Source organism: Ambystoma mexicanum, chromosome 2q, assembly GCF_040938575.1.
Source record: "Ambystoma mexicanum isolate Mex_15411 chromosome 2q, UKY_AmexF1_1, whole genome shotgun sequence".
NCBI lineage: Eukaryota > Metazoa > Chordata > Amphibia > Caudata > Ambystomatidae > Ambystoma > Ambystoma mexicanum.
In genome coordinates, this window is record NC_090924.1 from 366260106 (window position 1) to 366274830 (window position 14725).

Consider the following 14725-nt stretch of genomic DNA (forward strand, 5'->3'; position numbering starts at 1 on the left):
AAGGAAGTAGACAACATTTGCAGGAGCCACGTATTTGACAATTAACAGTGAATAATGCCTATACAAGATGGGGTGAGCAAGTCTCTAGAGGCTAAGCAGAGATAGAACACCCAGTATTATTAAATCAAATAGCAGTATATAAGAGGTCGAAATGGACAAATATGCGGTCGCCTCACGTGTGATTCAGAATTCGAAAACAAGGGCTACTCATGAAGATAGTGATTTGCTTGCACTCCCTTGAATGTCCCAGCGAAGAGAGAAGGCTACAAGGTCAACTACAGACGAGAAACTTTGGCTTATGGTTGGACTGATGAAAGATGATGGACTAATTGAGAAAGTGGGGAGTAATCTGACATGACTCAAGCACCTGGGTTTTGTTTTGCTTACGTGCTGCTATTAAACTGAAAGTCCAAGGTTGGGTGAGCATGCTAACCAATCAGAGGGTCTATGGGGCAACGTGCTATACAATGTTGCATAGACCAGTCTGTAGCCATTTTCTTTGCTATAGCCAGTATTATATGTATTTAGAGGTTGTTCCAGGCATGCCTTACATGTAAGGGGCAGCCAATGAAGTACTAACACCTACATATGCCATAGGGACATATGTACCACTAACCAATCCTTCCCGTCAATAGTTTTTGCAATTTTCCATGTAGGATGACGTAATAGATTATGCATATTGGGGTATATAACCTCTGTATAATCAAGTTTGTGGGTGTGTGAGCATCAGTACTTTTTTTTGTCAGTTCGCCCTGCATTGTTGAACTGAGAATAAAGTAGTATTTTGCCATATTTTGCCATATTTTCTCGGTTGGTCCAGTTATTTGCTCTGAGATCTTTACTGGTAATTCTATCTAGCACAAGAGATGCTTCAAAATGCTAGAGCACATTTTGGTAGATATGCGGATGGTTCAGGTCCAGTCGATCTAGGCCCAGATCTTCAGACTTTTGGCTGCTTCCGCCATTAGCCAGAAGACCGCTGAGTTTCCTGTGGAGAACGGCACGTAACAACACACGCCGAGCCGGCCTTAGGGGGGCGAGCCGGGCAACCGCCCGGGCACCACGCCTCCCAAGGGCACCATTAGCCCCTGAGACGCCAGCTCGGGGGAATCTTTCAAGGGCTACCCCGAGCTGGCGTAGTGGGAGAAGGCGCAGCAGCCAGGATTTTGCTAGTAAATGCGCCCATGGCGGCGGGCGCATTTAATGAAAATAGGGTGCTGTTGGCAGCACCCTATTGTCATTAACTGTGCCGCTCCACCGCGGGCGCTAAAAATAACAAAAGGCGCCATTAGCCCCCCACCACGCCAGCTCGGGGGAGTCTTTCAAGGGCTCCCAGAGCTGGTGTAGTGGGGAGAAGGCGCAGCAGGCGCATCATTGTTATTCAATGCGCACGCGGCGGCGGAGTGCATCTAATAACAATATGGTGCTGATGCGCCCTATTCATATCATTACCTCATTACATCCTGACCCCGCCCCCTGAGCATGAGGGAAAGGGGGGTGCCAAATCGCCCATGGCGCTGCTGCCCCTAAGGCTGGCCCTGAAAACACGTGTAAGAAGATAAGGTTGGCAGGTCTCTCTTTGACGAAATTCCTGGCCGGTCCGCGCAGGTGCCTGCGGACAAAAGGCAAACTGGTCGATTGAGGAAGAGTCGATACCGAGGGACTCGAGCTGAGCCACGGATGTAAGTAAAACACTGGAGTTGGCAAAATGAAGGTCTGACCTGCCGGGAGCACCAGCCCCTGCAGTCATGGTTTTCACGGAAGCACCAGCACCGTTAGCAATGATGCCAGTGCTTCGTGTCCCCATTCCCATGGAGTCCTATAGGACTCATCCTATAGGATCCCCAACATCCTATAGGACACACCAGGAATGGGAACTTACACTTTCTGCCGCCTGACATCGCAGGCCGCCGGTAGCACCGGTGGGTTACCGCCGAACTCGTAATGAGGTCCATTGTTTAATCTGTTTCTAAATTTTGCCCATTCCTGACCACCTGGTTTAAAAAACCTAGCTCTGCAATTAATAACAGCCTGCCGAAGTACCCTCCCATTGTGTTCCTAGACCTAAGAAACCACTATGGTGGCAGATGATGTGCTTCATTAAAACTCAATGATGATAATAAAGAGATTGAAGATATTTGGTATAGATTTAGTGAACATTGACTTTGCCCTGCAATGTTATAATGGGCTCAATTCCAAGTCTGGTGGTCTGGAAATAAGGGTGACGGGTGCAGGACCGCCAGACTACAAGTATGCCTGCAGGGGCTGCTGCCACTGGCAGGTCTGACCTGCCTGGGGCAGTGGCCCCTGAAGGCATGCTTTTCACAGAAGCACCAGCGCCGTTAGCAACAGTGCCAGTGTTTCTGTGTGCCCATTCTTGTGGAGTCGGCAATGGGGACTTACACTTTCCGCCCGGGCCGCCGGGACTTGTAATATCCCGGTGGCATTGGGATCTCATGCGGCGGAACAGTGTTACAAGTTTGGCGGCAACCTCCAAACACGGAATGAGGCCCAATGTCACTGTAGCCTGCTCTGTGTCTGTTCTCAACAGTGGAGAAAAGTACTTGGCTAGTGAGGTTGGAGGGCTTGCACACTTGTTTGTGTGCGCCATCAGCTCCTCTGCTCGAAACCTTGATGACTGGGAGCTAATCTCTATTGACACCCCCCTGGCATGCACACCTTGGCAATGCCAACAATTTGGGCTTTTGAGAAGGAATGGGAAGGGAACCTGCCAGCCACTACTGTAGTGTTATTAACTGGCCATCAATGGTAGCAGGTGCAAAATGGTATGCGTACTTGAGCATATAATAGCAGTGCCTTTTAACAAGTTAAAACTGTTAGCTATGCCAATGCTTGTTTTTAACAGTAAAGGACTTTAGTGAATGACACGCATAGTGATTATAAATCGAGTGGCTGAAGGCAGACCTGGTTTAGATATGTTTATTACACCAATAGCATGTTTACAACTTCAATTAATTCATTAACTCTCAGAAGACCTCTTTGAGAAAACACTTGCAGGCTTTTCGAGTGCAATGTTTAATGGTAAGGCTTGATTAAAGCAAGCTCAAAGAGTTTCCATGAGAAGGTGTTTTAGGTGGGGAGGGGCAGGAAATGGAAGGCAATGGCTATAGGATTAGCATGGCCATGGGTAGCCAATGGGTGGACATATATACCAAACAACACCTTCAAAATGTGTGTCCCTCCACACGTCTTTTCTTCCTATCTGCACTCTAATGCAAACGTGTTGGCTTATAGGTGGCGCAAGACCTATCAGCACAAACTAAAAAAGGGGAGTCCCTGCCATCTTGAAAGCACTCAAGACATGAGCACCATGTGAATATGTATGTGTGTGTGGGTGTGTGTGCATCTCTATTTGCACTGACCGACTGCACATGGAAGACAGGGACCAAACTAGCACACTTGCCAGGTGATGGCTTTGCTGCACACATTCTACTGATCTCACATAACCACTGCACCATGCCTAACACTAGAATGCAGCCACACACCACTTAATCCGCTCTGGCTGCACACATACCGAGTGCACCCAAGAACTATTTACTACACTCTCCACTGACCTGGACCACGCTCCCCGAGGGTGTTCAACCCACAGCGCATTGGAACCATACCAAAGGTAAAAGGCACTTTACAAATGCCCAATAGCATAACATGTGACCATGGTCAACGCGCCTCTTTCAACTGTTGGCACTCGCTCAAGATTTCACTGCCCCACTGGTGGTCAGGCTGTAGGTTGGCTGGTCTTGAATATTTGTGCTGAATAGATGCTGTCAAGCAGAACGTTCTCCTTTCTGTCAGCCTCCTGTGTGGTCCTTTCTCCCGCGCAGAATGGATCACGTTGCTGGCAGATGGACGAACGAGTCGTGGATTGTATATTGCTGTTTGAACTGGAAGTAATAGGGCAGACACACAGGCAGCATTTGCTTTTTACAGTGCCACCCGTCTTTCTAAGCCCTTTCTGAGAGAAAAGGCAATGTCAACAGAAGCTTTCTTAAGATTTGGGCACCCTGCTCAAACAGACTCCCTTTGTGCTGCGCAGTGAGCACACACAGGGACCTCTTTAATTAGCCTAAAAATAAAGGCAGGTCTTTGGTAGAAAGCAAAAGTAAAAACGCAAAGTACTTCCCGGACCCATCTTCGACTGTGAGATCTGTTTGCTCTGCCTGTGCCTTGGGAGAGACACAGCCACAATTGTTGGTTTTAATGGGACATTTGACAAGCTGATAAAGCTAAAGGAGAATGTTTTAAAAGTGTCCCCAACAGACACTGCATAAATAAATGCCATGTATGCAGTGTTTGCTTTGCTCTTTGCTAACTTTGCGGTGAGGCAAAGTCTGTCAATGATTAACCAGAGCCAGATTATGGGTTAGAAAAGAGCCGTGGATTCTCGGCACACGTGTTCTGCATGAGAACCTGACTCCCATAGAAACCTACAGCTCAAAGGGTTTATTGGGCGAAGCTGTGGCCGGCCACAGATCCAATGTGTCCTCAATGGAGTCCTGGCGACTGTAGGAGGCGGCAGGGGCGTTGCTGGGGGGGGGGGCTAAGGGTTTGGTTGTAGTCCCGGACATAATCTCAGGAGCTACAGCCAAAAGACTGGCTAGCCCCCAGTCCCAACAGTTCCGACATCAGCTTAGCCCCGGGTCTTTTCCAGACCTAGCAACTCCCCTGGGAGGCGGCCTTCCAAAGGGAAGGGCTTGGGACATGTACATGGTATCCAGGATTCAACTCTGATACCTGAATTGTATCATGCATTAATTTATGAAGTATCTCATAGAAACATCTAGACCCGAATTGGACATGAGACACTCATACATACTTGGAGTGCCTTCAAACTGGACAAGCAGCTTGGGCGTGTTCTAACCACCACATTTTACCCGCTGATCTCCTGCAGAATCTAGGTGATCTGTAAAGTGACTGACCATTGATATCTGGTGTGAACAAGACAATATACCTCTCTTCCACCCAGTTGACACGCCTATAATAGGTAGGGTCAAGGTCTTCACCTGAGTTCGAAAGCTTATAATGCACCACTGGGCCCCTATGAGAATGTGATGTTCCCAAAATAGGTGGGTGGAGTACAACTATTCCAGGTCAGTACGCACAGGTTCTGCATGGGCGTAGGACATGGGGGGAATGGAGGGGACAAATCCCCCCACAATTTTAAGTGGGGGGGATATAATAGCTTTTACCCCCCCCCCCCAGATTATTTGTGTCACTGCTTTAAAATACGAATGCAGCCTGCACTGCAGGCTGCAGTTGTCATGTAAGCACTGGTGTAACTGGATATAATGTGATGTGCATTAATGAGTGAGTGCATGATGGGGCCTGGATATGCCTGTGTGAGTGTATGGTAGTGTGCACACTCAAATGTATGGGTGGCTGAGTATGCATGTGTGAGTATACGGTGAAAAGGTACTCACTTAAATATATGGGTGGCTGCCTGGGAGTGCCTGTATGGTGAAAGGGTACACACCCGTGGGTGGCTGGGAGTGCGTGTGTGTGCGTGTATGTGCTTTTGTTCAGGGGCTCAACAAAACCTACATTTCGGGAGACCACTAACCCTTCAAATGTTGGGAGAGCAATGGGGGAGTGGCACATTTATTTGTGTGGGGACATCTAACTTCTTTACGCATTCTAATGAGACTATTCTAGTGCAGCTTCAATGTTACAAGCAGTTACCTCTCTCCTTTAAGTCTGAAAGCACCCACTTATGGACTGCTGTGAGAATGAGCGGTCTCCTGTCTCCTCTCTACCTTTCCAATCACTCCCCTGGCATGCAAGTACTAAACCCATATAATGATTTCAACTGCCTAAAAACAAACAGTGAAATGCTTTACGTTAGTATTTGCTGGGCCCTTAGGCAGTGGATTTATTTGGGGTGAATTCAATGTGCCAATGTCAGATAAAAAGTTTCGAAACACGCGCGGCGCATTGCAAAACTCATCAGGGAATCCTGGCTTCTTAATGTTTCAATGAAACATTAAGAGGCCAGGATTTCCCTGATCAGTTTGCAACGTTCCACGCATGTTTATAAATTGTATATCTAATGTTGGCAGTGGCACACTTTCATGAACTGAAAAACCTGAGGCCCTGCCAGTGCCGCCCTCATGTTTTTCAATCCATGAAAGTGTGCCAAAGCCCCTGCCAAAGAGGAACATCATGATTTGGAACGGCTCTTTGTTCGTTCCTTACTGATGGGCAGCCAGGGCTCACATTTAAGCTCCAAGCATTGGCCAACACAGGCATGCAAGTCCGCCCAAAAAAATACAGAGGCCATTCACCTATACAGCAGAGGATCAAGGGTGCACAATAGGAGCCGGTATATAGTGACATATACATGCAGTTTCTATACAAATGCCATTATGTATTGCCTTTTTTAAGGAGAAGGGCGTGACGATTATTTTTGCTGCTTACACTATACTAGTGCCCCTAAACCGTCAGGTTACTTTGAAATTGTTTCTAGTTTACTTCCTTAGAGTTGGATCACGCTGACTGCACCGGATAAGTTTCTCTGCAAAAAAACATTACAAATTCTATGTATCTATAACTGCTTCCCAAAATGAGACCCGGTCCCCCAGCTGGAGGTGGCATCTATTGCTGTGACACTTTGTCCTTCTTCACACTCACTCAACATGCTTAGCATACATGGAGAAACAAGAAACTCTGTCAAATCATTTACGATTGAGGCATTTCGTTATAGTGTACACTGCCAACGGACTCACTTCTAGGTGATCCCAAGAAAACATATAGAAAATAATGCACAGTGGGGAGGCCACACGATTCGGCCAGGATCACACAATCTGGAGAAGACTGAATTTTCACCTAGATGTCCCTGTACCCCAGGCCTGGCTTGCAAAGTACAGACACTGCCTGAGATATCAGCCTGACATTGTATATGAAATCCTCATGAAACCATATAAAGTAAAATGAGGATGAGCCAATCTCAAGAAGGGCCACTACGTGGGATATGTGCTCTTTTCCATAGTAATGTCTAAGGTAGGCAAGGGAAAACACTTGATGTATACTCTAATATCAGTAGGCCTCACTTAAGACACACCCCTCCACATCTTCCCACCAACTCATACCTGCTTGAAGTTTGGATGGTACCACACCTAAAGCTTGGTCTCTGACATAAGGGCTACCTGCATTTCGTTAGTTCAAACCCAGCAGCAGGGTCCACTTAACCTTTCATAAATTCAGTGTTGTTCAAATGAAGGTAATAATACCTGTTGTTAATTTGCCTAGAAGCTGAAAGCATCTAGCATGAAGCGCTATGACCAAAGTGTTATTATATTGCATAAAGCAAACTATTACCAGCACAGACCTGAACTCTGTCCCGACCCAAAATAAACCATTTGTTGGAGCCTATCGTGCGCATCTCTTAAAAAAAATCAAGCGCTAATCTTCTGTAGGTCTTGGCTAAGCTTCACCTTGTTTTATTCAGCCTGGCTTTTTCTGTCAGCGTACTTGAGGGGTCGGAGTGCTATTAGATTTTGGGGTAGAGCCTCGGCAGTATGTGGATTTAGTGACTTCTGTGTCTGTCCCACCCTTCCAAATATCCATGCTCTTGACTATTTCTTAAGAGTTAATGCTTGCAGGTATCAATGGGCCCTTTTAAGGTCATGGATCTGGCATGCCAGTTTCAGCTTATTCTGAGAAGCTATATGGAGTGGTTGGTCATGCAAGGCGTGCAAGAGAAAACCTGTGAAATGTAAGCCAGGATATCGAGGGTGCGCTGAAGACTGAGGAGAAAATGCTGAGTAAGTGTAGATGAGAGTTGTGGGGTGCTGGCCATGGGGGAGTGGGAAGTGAGGGACTGGGGTGCAGTAGAATGTGGGACTGCAAAGTGAAAAAGGGTAGAAAGGGTGCAGAGCACAGAAAAAGAGAGGAGAAAGGGAGGGGAGAGATGGGAACAAGAACGGAGTGCAGATGAAAGATAGGGTTGGTTTGCAGCACAGGGTGACCAGTGTGTGCAGGGTAGAGAGAGGTGCGGGAAAGACCAGAACACAAGTAGAGTGGTGTAGGACGGAAGTGGCATAGGAAGTGCTTCGTGTTTTGCAAATGAGAGAGAAGTACAGACAAGTGAGAAAGTGCAGAGGGCAGTGTGTCAGAGGAGTGACTTGGTGTGGGGTGCAGGGAAGGAACTTGGGAGAAAACAGTGTACAGTAGACGAGAATGTGGAGAAGAGTACAGAGGGGAGATTTGTACAAGGAAGAATGGTGCCTCGCCTCATGTTCCCAGATAAAGGGTGCAGTCACAAATGCGTCTTCTTCTAACGCTTGATCCTTGCTCATGAGGCCTGCACTAGGACGATTAGAAGTCATTTGTTGAAATAATTGCAGATATATACACTACACCATTTCTGTCTGCACATTGATTGGGCCTGATAATACAAAAAGTGGCCCCCCTCTCCCAGGTGCAGGCCGGCATGGGGAGGATTTATTAGAGGGAACGTGGGAGCTCGGGCTTGGTGCTCTCCCACTGCCCCAGTGTCATCTTCACTGCTGTCTGGTTCCTCTCCAGGAAGAGACGGTCACAGCAGGCTGTTCCTACATCAACTCCCTTTTCACTCAATCCTACCTGCAGCCTAGGTCTGAAGTCAGGACTAACCTTAAATGAGGTATATATTCACCACTGACCTGTCCTGTAGTGGGAGCTGGTGCCAGGGTGCATGGCATCTTGCCTTGTGACACAGCATCATGTTTTTTGGGCTATCTTAGCAACTTTCGTGGGTTTTTGGTGGATGGATGCCACGCGGGCCGCAGACTCATTTTATGCCACAAACTATTCCTTTAAAAAAACACTACAATGATATATATAGGGCATGTAAAGTGTCAGTTCTGGTTTAGATAAAGCCACTGATTTAGGGATGTTTACTACAAAGCCTGGTGTAGTTAATAACTTAATTGGAGCTGGGAACATACTACTGGTGTAATACAAATGTCTTATCCAGGGATGCCTTCATCCACTACTTTTCTCCTTAATTGTTCATTGCACTTGCACTATCTGAAATGTCATCAGGCTGATTATGATAGTTATTCTTCACATTCTTAATTGTTTCAAGGACCTGTAGGAAGGTAACTGTATTTTCTCCCATTCTCCCTCCCCCCCCCTTTGCAGCACTTTGAAACACATTGTGCATAGGCGCTATACAAATAAACAATCAATCAATCAAAAATCAATCAATCACTCTATTAGCACTATGCATTTCCTTCACTGAAGTCCTGCTAAAAACCAGCAATGGAAAGTGTTTGCTTGTGTATACGTATTGGGCTTTTGCCAGGCACTGCTATTAAATGTTCAGGTACTTGTGCCATTTTGCAGCTGCTACCATGAATGGCTACCTAATACCACTATGTCAGTGCTTGGTAAGGGCCTTTTCCCTGCCTACATTAAAGCTCAAACGTTTGGTGTTACAAACGCTGGTTTTAAAATAGGGATGCAACTGCATTTTTGGGACCCACAACCAGCTGAATAATGAGTTGTAGACAAGTTTTAATAGAGGCCACCTTAAGCCATCTGGGTGACCCAGAAAAAAATAAAGCAGAATCTCGAGATTCAAAACAGCACTTGTTCCGCTATCCATTTAAATCTAGTGAATACACTGGTGCCCAGGTATGATTGCAGCCAATAGACTGCTGTAAAGGGGCACACTCATGTTCCATCATTGAGGGTTCAAGTGGAATAGGATAGGAAGTGTTGGAGAAACTCCATAAAGCATCTGCACTTAAAGCGCAGGTGAGAGTATTATAAAAGATCTCTCTAACTGTCTATCGCTGGGAGGATTTTATACTCTGAACTGCTTTTCTTTTTTCTTAATTTTATTTGGTTTTCTTCCTTCTTTTCTCTTGTTTTATACAGTGAAAATATATGTAATTTAATACGTACTGCTGTTTTAATTTTGTGAAAAGTTGAGTTCTTTGACTAAAACACAACAAATAAATAAAAAAAACAAAGTCCCCAAGGTGTCCCCTGTCCTCCCCAGATTTTATGGGTCTCCTACGCCCCTGAGGTTCTGGACTCGATTTCGGGGCCTGAAGTTTACAGAAATAAGAAAATTGCACTTACAGGCATTGCAAACTCTTTCATGGAATACTTTAGCATCCGCAAAACTCTAGAGTGCCTGACTTTCAATAGGCTCCTTCTGAAACTCTAGAGCGCTGGACTTCCAATAGGCTCCTTCTGAAACTCTAGAGCGCTGGACTTCCAGTAGGCTTCTTCCTAAACTCTACAGCGCCTGACTTCCAATAGGCTTCTTCCTAAACTCTAGAGTGCCTGACTTTCAATAGGCTCCTTCTGAAACTCTAGAGCGCTGGACTTCCAATAGGCCTCTTCTGAAACTGTAGAACACCTGACTTCCAGTAGGCTTCTTCCTAAACTCTACAGCGCCTGACTTCCAATAGGCCTCTTCTGAAACTCTTGAGTGTGGGCTTTGACCTGACATTATAAGAAAAGCTGTTAAGTTTTTGCTCAGCTGTAGCTAAGGTACAGCATTATTCAAGTGCACAGAGAATCCCTAGTTGAGTGGGATCAGATTGGGAGTATGAAACGACACAACCATGACACCCAATGCTATTCATTGTCACCGACAAAGGGTACCACCAAGAGACCCAAGTTAATCTAAAGTGAGCCTGTGGCTTTGTTTTGGGATAAAAAGAAAACAACCACAACAATTCAAACTCCCAACCCCGCCCCCCAGAATCTCATCAAAGACAAAAAATGGTGCGATGAAATTCAATCTGCCATGCGCAACAAGTTGAGCTCCGTCCAAACTAAAATACAATTAACAAAACAAGCACTTCCAAATACTCCCACCCCTACCCCCTCTCTCTCACTGGACTTCTCTCCGCTATTCTCCTTCAAGCCCATACAAGAGGAAGACATGATCAACCTCATGAGGACCATAAAACCATCCAACTGCAAGGGAGACTCCTGCCCTGCCGCAATTATTAAGGATTGTGCTGAAACACTTGCACCTTTCCTAACAGCCTTTGTCAATGCCTCCTTTACCACTGGGAATGTCCCCGCCTGCCTCAAAGAAGCCTGGGTCCGCCCCCTCTTTGAAAAACGTACACTCGACCCTACCTCTCCCAACAAATACAGACCTATCACCACTGTCCCCCTCCTACTCAAAATATTGAACAAAGCAGCATACCTGCAAGTGCAACACTTCATTGAAGAAAACAAACTCCTAAGACTGCGCCAATCTGGCTTTCGCCCAAGGCATGGGACTGAAACCGCCCTACTGGACCTAAAAAACCAGATGGACGATGCCAAATCTTAGGCAAACCAGCCTTATGCCTACTCCTTGACCTCTCTGCGGCATTCGACCTTGTAGACCACAACGTCCTTTGTCACCACCTCTCCACCACTGCCAGATTCTCCCCCAACACCACAGCTTATATCACCTCCTTCTTGCAAGACAGGACCACGCAAGTATTCTCCGACCTGGCCTCCCCCTCACCCACATTCATGCTCTGTGGAGTACCCCAAGGATCCTGCCTCTCCCCCACACTCTATAACATCTTTACTCGCCCACTGTTCCTCATCCTCGACGCACTGGGCATCTCCTACACTAATTACGCGGATGATACACAGATCCTCCTCACCCTCACTGGCAACTATGACACAGACTCCTCCACGCTCAACAGCATCTACAACACCATCCAAGCTTGGATGGCAGACAACGGACTTTGCCTCAATTCTTACAAGACAGAACTCCTTCTGGTAGGTTCCGCAGACACACTAAAAAACCTTGATACCCAGTACAGTCACTTCACCATTGACTCTATGAAAATACCAGTCTCTGACTCAGTCAAAACACTCGGAATCTACCTGGACTCGAACCGTTCCATGAATAGACAAATCAAAGCAATCACCTCAGCTGCAGCGTACCATGCTAAACTAATCAATGCAGCCAGGCCTTTTCTATCCAAAGTAAATTGCACGAACATAGCCAGAGCAATCACATGCTCAAGGCTAGACTACTGCAATGTACTCCTCCTAGGGACCTCCACTAAAAACCTGTATAGATTACAAGTCATCCAGAACAATGCATTCCGTGCGGCCCAAGGCATTTCCAAAGGGAGCACATCACTGCAGCCAGAAAATCAGCCCACTGGCTCCCAATTAGACAAAGAATCATATTTAAGGCTCTGACTCTGACCCATAAGTGCATCCACCACACTGCACCCGAATACCAATCCCAAAGATCCACTCCTCCACCTCAACAAGACCAAAGAGATCACCCTACGCCAACATGCTTTGCGTACCCTTGGTAAAAAGAACTATAGCAGGTGGCTCTAGCTTCCCCTACCTTGCACCTTCACACTGGAACGCTCTACCTCCTACCCTCCGAGGATAAGTATCCCTCACGGCTTTCTGCAAAGCCATAAAAACTGTGCTCTTCGCATAATTATGCGCCACAATCATCAACCCAGCCTGAATGACCTCAAATGTATTGTGTAATTTGTACTCTTTCAATTATGTACCATGCATGCATCAGTGTACAAAAGCTTTCTAATGCATTGACCTGGTGTACCCGCCCTTTAACTAAGTGCCTCTGAAGTAACGGTGCCTCGATGTCCACGGGCTATTTGTGCGCTATACAAATGTAATTAATTCATTAATTAATTTTGACAATGTGTTTTTCATTTAGCAGTTGTAATGAATGAATACTACCAGAAACGCCATATGTTTGCCCTTAACACACAGAAGGAAAAGGGACATGATGGTGACATATTTCCAGGTCACCTATGCACACATTCTTGAATCAGAACGAACTTCAGTCTGTTGGTGAGTCATAGTTTCATCAAACTGTATTTTATAAGGGGTCGTCACTCAGCATAAAACCCTGCGGTCCTAGGAAATGACTCAACACGATTCGTTCTAGTGCAAATAAGTCACCTGTTCTACTAGAAACTTTTACCTCACGCCTCCCTTTACCACCTGAACTCAACAGCCAGCATGTGCAATGGTTCATACCATGTTATAGTCCAGGGCAGAGTAAAGGCCCACAAAAACTAGTGTGAATGATCACTGATACCCCGATAATACCTATCAAAAACCTCTACTCCGGTCTTGTAGAGAAGCACAGGAGTTAAAGCAAGCACATCTCTTTAAAAAGAATCCTCCGATTAGAACAGTAATACAGGATTGGATGCAGGCTTTCCGTGTTTAATATCCATCGTTGACTTATTACAGGGCTGAATTATAATTTTCTTCATCAAGCAGCTGACATTGGGCCTCATTATGACTTTGGAGGTAGCCATGGCGCAGTTAGCGCCATGGCTGCCTCCAAAATTGTGTCTGGGTCCTACCTGGTGGAGTGGGTTCCTACCGGGACATTCTGCCCTTGGTGGACCCGGTAAGTCCCCATTCCAAATGCCATTCCCCATTCCCATTGAGCCCCAATAGGGCTCAATGGGATTGGGGAAGGCGCTAATTACGGGCCTGCTAGTGGCAGGCCCGTAATTAGCATCCTGGTCCCTGAACGGGACCCGTAAGGGACATGTGGTCTGACCACATGTCCCTTGCGGTTCCCGCTAAGGGACCTCGGAATTGGGCGGTAAGGGATTACCGGCACCAGTCTCCTTACCGGTGCCCAGTATCCCTTACCGCCCACCTCGGAATGAGGCCCATTGTCTTCTCCAGGTCTATGCAACAGAAACAATTGGCTCTTAATGGTTATTTCCTCCCCATTGATGTGATCAGTGTCAATATTCTTAACACAATTGGTTCCAGCTGTCACAGTCACTGACATAGTAATCCACGCCGCACCTGGACACTCTTCATACTCCTCTATTATAATGTCACTACGTTAGTCATCTCTGCTAATAAGTGTGAAGTCGCTGGAGATTACAAATACTATTTGAATGCAATGTAACGCTCTTTATTTAACATCTGTCCAGACTCTGGTCTGCCGCAGGGTCAATCACCCACAGCGACATTGTAGCAACATCGTCTACATATTTTGTACCTTCCCTCTAGTTTGCCCTTACAATTCATTCATTTAATTAAGTGTTCATTTCTAAGATGCATATACAATACTGTTGAAATGATACTACCATTCTGTTATGTGTTAAGACAATCTATTATTACAATTTCTTATATGTTGTGTACATTTTTCGCCCAAAGGAAGTTTAAAAAACGCATATATAAATTGTTAACTATTATCATTTTTAGGATGCTCTGGGTTGAGGAGCTGGGTGGCGGGTCACTTAGTGTGGTTTATACCCCACACCCTCTTGATTCTTTCACTGCTCCAAATGCCTATCTAACGACCCTTGATGGAGGTATGTCATTGTATTAGAGTTTTGCCTTCCTATGATGTTTCTCATCAACCTACCTCTGCTACCCACACTGACAGGAAATCATCCAGTATAACGCCTGGTCTGCCAAACACTATGTAGTAGAACAACTATCAGACAAACTGCATGCAGGTGTTGGCATCCAGCTGTGCCTGGGGTGGCTCTTACATCAAAAAGCTACATTCTGTAGTATGGCATACCCAGTGCTATATATAACTGATCTTGAAATTAATCGCAAATGCTTTCCCGGAATCACTAAAGCACCAGTCAGCTATATGCCATATATAACATGTCACTAAGGCGCTATGCAAATATAAGGCAACATAATAGACTTAACATTGAAAGAACCAACACTTTCAGGCAACATCAGGCCAAGTTGGAAAAGACCAGATGAAGAA